The 5,952-nt window shown below is 30.4% G+C and overlaps 1 long non-coding RNA gene across 1 annotated transcript; it reads right to left on the minus strand.

Annotated features, from left to right (window-relative positions):
- Nucleotides 1-1,009: 1,009 nt before the first annotated feature.
- LOC135146222 (uncharacterized) lies at nucleotides 1,010-1,838 on the minus strand. Its single transcript, XR_010283746.1, has 4 exons — nucleotides 1,772-1,838; nucleotides 1,650-1,719; nucleotides 1,128-1,190; nucleotides 1,010-1,068 (listed from the first exon to the last, which is right to left on the minus strand). It is a non-coding gene; the product is annotated as an uncharacterized LOC135146222 (long non-coding RNA).
- Between the last annotated feature and the right edge of the window lie 4,114 nt (nucleotides 1,839-5,952).

Consider the following 5,952-nt stretch of genomic DNA (forward strand, 5'->3'; position numbering starts at 1 on the left):
CGAAATAACTTTAAACAAGACTTATTTTGATAACAATAATATTAAGTAAAACGCAAATTTTATAATTTCAACAATATAAATTTTACAATAAAACCAAATTTTAAGTAGAATATAATAAAAAAAACTAAAATAATTTTTTAGTAGATCAGTTGTATTAATTCTGCTTTATTAATAATTTTATAACGATGTAATATAAAGCAAATTTCTAGTAAAAAAACATAATAAAATATCAACATAAATAATAATTATAAAAAATAATAAACTGAAATTACTTTTTTTATATAATTTTCTGTATTTTACTAATAATTTATAAGTTTATAATGCTGTCATATAAAGTAAAAAATATAATAACACATATAATATTGGTAGTAATAAATAAGAAATGAAATAAAAAAAAAATTTATTACTGAAATTACTTACCTTTTTATATAAAAGTTATATTATTTCCGTATTTAATAATTTGTAAAGAGAATTAAAAGTAACAAAAAAAAAATAAAATATAAATATAAATAATGATAAAGAAAAAAAGTGAAATGAAAAAAATAAATATCTGAAATCACTTTTTTATATATAGATTATATTATCTTCCGAATTTTATTAATAAATTAAAATTCATTATACTATAATACAAGGAATATATAAAGTTAATATATAATTAATGGAAAAATATAAATAATAATGATAAGTAAATAATAACTAAAATAGCTTTTTTATATATCAGTAATTTTAATTTCCAGGTTTTATTAATTTATTAAATATTATAATTAGATTATTCTTTAAAACTTAGTTTACCATGGTCCACGTGGCCCATAATAGCCACAACAGAGGCTCGTGGGGACAGCAAAACTTTTTCCGGTCGTTGACTTTTGCAAAAGATTATCATAAATAAAATAGAAATTTTTTTTTTAGAAAGAACTCCAAAAGAGGCAAAAAGTAATATTAATATAAAATCCAATAAACTAAAATATTCGTTAAAAAATATTTTGTATTTATAAAAGTACATCTTTTCTGTGAATTTCAGATCAACTTTTCGATCTAAAGAAAGAACGATATCTTTTGCGAGATCTCCTGAGCAATAGAAGAGTTGGTGCAAGTAAATTTAAAAATTAGTAATAAAAGTAAACAACCAGTAATGATATCATCTTTTAAGGGACGACCAGAGAGTTCTTCTACTAATTCTTGTAGATAATCTTGAAAATTAAAAAATTAAAATTTAAAAGTAAAAAAAAAACTAAAAAAGTTAAATATAATAAAAAAGTAAAAACTACAATGTTAAAAAAAATTAGAAAAGTTAACTATTATAAAACATTAAATATTTTTTTAAAATGAAATAAAATCAAAAATTTAAAATAAACTTAAAAAGTAATTTTAAAAAAATGTAAAAATTATAATTATAACAAATGTTTAAACATAATTTTTTTTTGTTAATAAGTTAACTATTATAAATTTAATATAGAAAGTTAATTAAATTATGATAATATTTAAAAAATTTTAAAAAAATACTAAGAAAATAATTTATAAGGAAAAATAATAAATTATAATTTTAAAGGATTATTAAAATATAAGGAATTTTCAAAAAAAATTAATTTTTAAAAAATAATTTAAAGAAAGTTTAATTTAAATTATAAATATCCTTCTTAGTAAAATACCAAAAGGGGTATTCAAATCTTTTGCAAGCTTTCTAGCTGAGTTAACTTCTTGAATAGAAACAGGAACTTCCTAAAAATAAATTCCTAAACTCCTAATTTTGACTATAATTGTAAAACTATACTAAATTTTGTGAGCTGAAACTGTAATCCCGCGAACTTACAAGTGTCCTTCGCTAAAATTTAAAATCTATAATTTGTGAAAGTAAAAAAAAAATTATAATTACATAATACCTTTTTTAAAAGATATAATTTAAAATTTTTTATAGAAGGAGAACTATAAAAAGAGTAGTATTTTATCGTTTTCTTTGAATTATTAAAAACTCGCTTGAACCAACTTAAATTAGGTGGTGTTAACGTTATAAGCTTTTTGGAAAAGCTAACATTAAGATTAAGAAAACAACGCATAATGAAAATATAAAGCAAAAAGCATTTATTTAAAACATTAATAGGAGTTTATGTATACTGAATTTCTAAAGATAACTTTAGACCGACCTGGTTATTCCTTGTGGCGTGAAATTTTCACCCTCGCAACCATGATGATCGCATAAACCTTCCATAAATACAGAATAGTGATGAAGAACTTGGCACTCTTGTGAGCAATATTAAGGCTATATAATGATCTTTATAATAGAAACTATTTGGATGAAATATATTTGTTTACGAAATTTGTGAACGGAGTTTAAAACTAATAGGTTTTTGGAGGAAAAACATTTATTTCAAATTTCGTTAACCCTGTAACGGGCAAAACTCTGCTACTTAAAATAGCCTTGTTTTACGTTTACTGGTAACTAAATTTACCACTTCTTTATGTTTTGTTCGTTGCTGTCTAATCCCGTTGGAAAATGGTACTCAAACTTACCAGAGATGCTTTCAGAGACTGAGTCTTGGCAGTTAGGGTCAATTTCCTTGGACCCAATCTTGCAAATTGAACCTAGGAGACAAGAGGTAATATAGTAACCAGTAACCTATAAGGGGGGGGGGGGGTTAAAACATGGATAGGACACTATATGATCCTTCAATAAACCAACAACATAACTCCAAAGAATATTAATAGTTAATAATAATTATAATAACATATACATGCTTTCTCTCTAAAGAACTACATATAGCTCTTTTTAATAACCTTTTCACTTTTAAATATATACATTGAAACTTTTAACTTATTTATGCTCTGCAACTCACGATTGCATTTTCCCAGTTAATAATAAAATATTAATTTTCGTTATAACTTTTATTAAAGATAATTTTTTTTTAAATAGAACGTTAAAAAATAATAAGAGCTGCTTCTTTATAGTGAGGTGCTCACCCTCAGCATAAAATAAATAATTTTAAATGACCAATAGTGTATAAAGAAAACTTCATTGAAAGGTAAACAGGAATCCAAACCTTAACATCTTCAACCATATTAATTTATCTATGGATAACTTTTCTTAAAGCTTGATTTTAGCATACTTACAAAAATTTATGATCTATTTAATCTTCTTCGAAAAACGAGGCACAGCGATTTCAAGCTATATATGCCAATGTGTAGCGGTTTTTTTGTTCCGCGTGCAGAAAAAACGCTAAAGCCGGTGAGTTGTAAGCCCATAAGCATATCACGTAAAGTACAGCAAGAGTAACAGGATACAGAATGCCAACTTTGCTTACAATAAATAATTGACTAATACTACTTAGTTTAAAACATTATACCCCAACCACATAAGGCTACTTAAATAAGAAGGCAAGCGAAAAACGGTAAAAGAAAGCGAATAAAGAAAACAAGGAATGAGGAAAAACACCTTTTTCCGCTTTATTTTTTTATTTATTTGTATATAGCTCTGACAAGCTTCACTCAGACCTCTCTTTCTCAAGACCTCAAATTCCGCTTAATCTAATTTTGTTGCTGGGTAACATCGGATGATAGGGTAGTCAGGTTAATTATGCTGTCACTGGAGCAACAGGAGCAATCAAATTGATGTCGAAGTCTACTGTATTTCTTGTATAAACTTGGATCGTAAGTTACTTCTTGAATAAATAGCGGATTAGAATGAGCAAAAAACTTTTCTTAATTCTCTGGCTGCACGTTGAAAAAATTGTGGCAGAGTAATATTTAAGTCACGAAGAAGGATGAAGCTTGGAACAGTCCATGGCCCACCTAAAATAGTTCTCAGTATAAAGTTTTGTATAAGCTAGAGTGACCGAATAACGGAGGGGGCATTGGACCCAGCCACAGGTGCGTAAATCATCTTTGGTTTGTAGTGGTGAGATAAAGTTAAGGCTTGTTGTATATGAGGCGATTTTCCTGGCATATAAGAGGGTGTAGTAGTTTGACCTCTAGTTCAGCCTTAATTCGTGATATATTCAAAATGGTTGCTTCAAGAAAGTCTGTTGTCTAAGATGACGCCGAGATAGTTTATGCTACTTAAAGTAATGATCAGGTTGCGCTCTTTGAAGACTTAATAGTAAGGCGCTCTAGAACTCGAATCCCTTAATGTATGCTTGCACACGTTTTATTGCGAGTAAAAATGACTTAGAAATAGCAAAGATTGTTGTGTCATCAGCGAATTGTGACGAATGTTGAAGTATTCGTTGGTTTGGTTCTGTCCCGCCAGGTAGATAAGACGAGGTATGGAAGTAAGGAACCTTGTGGTACGCCTCTCTGAGTCCCTCAAAATGTGGCCAGAACGTTTCCATTTTAGTAAAACACTTTCTACGATAGAGAAATGATTAAATAGGAGAAAAGATGAAATGTGTATCCTTAGGTTGGTCATTTTAGTTATGAGCTAGTTATGAGAATTGCTTGCCAAACTCCATCAATGCCTTTTCAATATTTAAGGGAACAGTACATGTGAACTTGTTGTTAATTCCCTTTGTCACGTGCTCTGTGAACCTCAAGAGTGCTGCGTAGTTGAATGGCCCTTTCTGAACTCATATGGTTTTAAGGGGTGATATGGCTATGCGCTTCATATTTATGTAATTGCCTGAGTATAACTGCATCTGCTGCTTTGTCAGCACAGGATAGTAGACTTATTGGGCAATATCCGAGGGTTTCAGGAAGGGATTTTTAATTTTGATAGAAAATAACAGTGGCCGCTTTCCATCGACCCGGAAATAGTGAGAAACTAAATGACAGTCCTGGTGACTTTTTAGTTGTGAAGGTATTAATAGTTGATTGTACTTCTTCGAAGCTTCAGTGTTCCTTTAGTGATGCTTGCTTACTCGAGGAGGAGAAGAGTTATGTGAGGGTAGTTGTCCTACCAGAAAGGATTATTAAGGGTGGGCATTGAGATAGGAGACCGCAAGCAAAGACGTCCGCTTTCTATTGGTCGTCACAAACAATCCCGGTTTTCGACTTAAATGGAAAGCTGCTGCGTTTGGCGATTGCTTACCGATTAAATGAATGGCCAATAGGAACGAGGGCTATTGTTATTTCCTAGATTAGAATGTTTATCCTTCTATTTTCGGTGGTGAAGCGTGTAGACTATTTATGACGTTCTTGACAAGGTCGTTTAGTAATAGTTTATTTTCAGGGGGCCTAGTTGACGCAAACTTCCTCTTTTGCTGTTTTTTGGATATTGAAGAACTTCAACTTTTGCCGCAGATGGGTTATTAAATAAGATTGACTCACGGTGGTAGAGTCCATTTGGTATGATTAAATGATTTAGCTACTGTATCATAGGAAAGCACTGGAAAATTAGGTCTCAAAGGGTTCTCTTTAGGTTTTCGTCTAAAAGATTCTCAAAAAGTTTCCAATGGAGAATTTTTAGGTCATAAAGGCGGAGGACCGTCTCTGGGGAGACTATTCCAAAAACTAAAAGTAGGTGACTAGAGGAGAGTTCATATAAAATCGTCTGTTAAACTACGAGAAATATATTTGTTATAACACCCTGTATTGTCTAATACATCAGCAGTACTTGATGCCTTTTGCAGAACAATCATATTGGTTTGAGAAGCTCATTAAGCAATTTGGCTATAGTGAGAAATGTTTTTTTAAAAATTAATTGGTTACTCGAAACTTTGTCTTCAGTGCGGGCCCTCTTTTTCGTTTAGGGAGTAGAAATAGTTTTTTTAAGGAATGCTCCTGGTTCAGGGGGAGTAGTAGTGGGTGGAGGTTGCATTTTTCTTAAGTAGGCGTTTTTCGTATATATATACGACCCCTATAGTTTGTAGTGTGATTGCCCTGACAGTTAGCACATGTTGGGGGAGGCCCCCAGTATTTTTGTGCACCATCGTGATTCTCGCCACATTTGACGCACTTGCATGCTGAGGTGCTCCAATTTGGGTTACGGCTGAAGAACTGACCGCGATCGCATTTTGACTAGTC

This window comes from Zophobas morio, unplaced genomic scaffold (assembly GCF_036711695.1).
Source record: "Zophobas morio isolate AGI-343-1 ecotype UQ-CSIRO unplaced genomic scaffold, CSIRO_AGI_Zmor_V1 ptg000215l, whole genome shotgun sequence".
NCBI lineage: Eukaryota > Metazoa > Arthropoda > Insecta > Coleoptera > Tenebrionidae > Zophobas > Zophobas morio.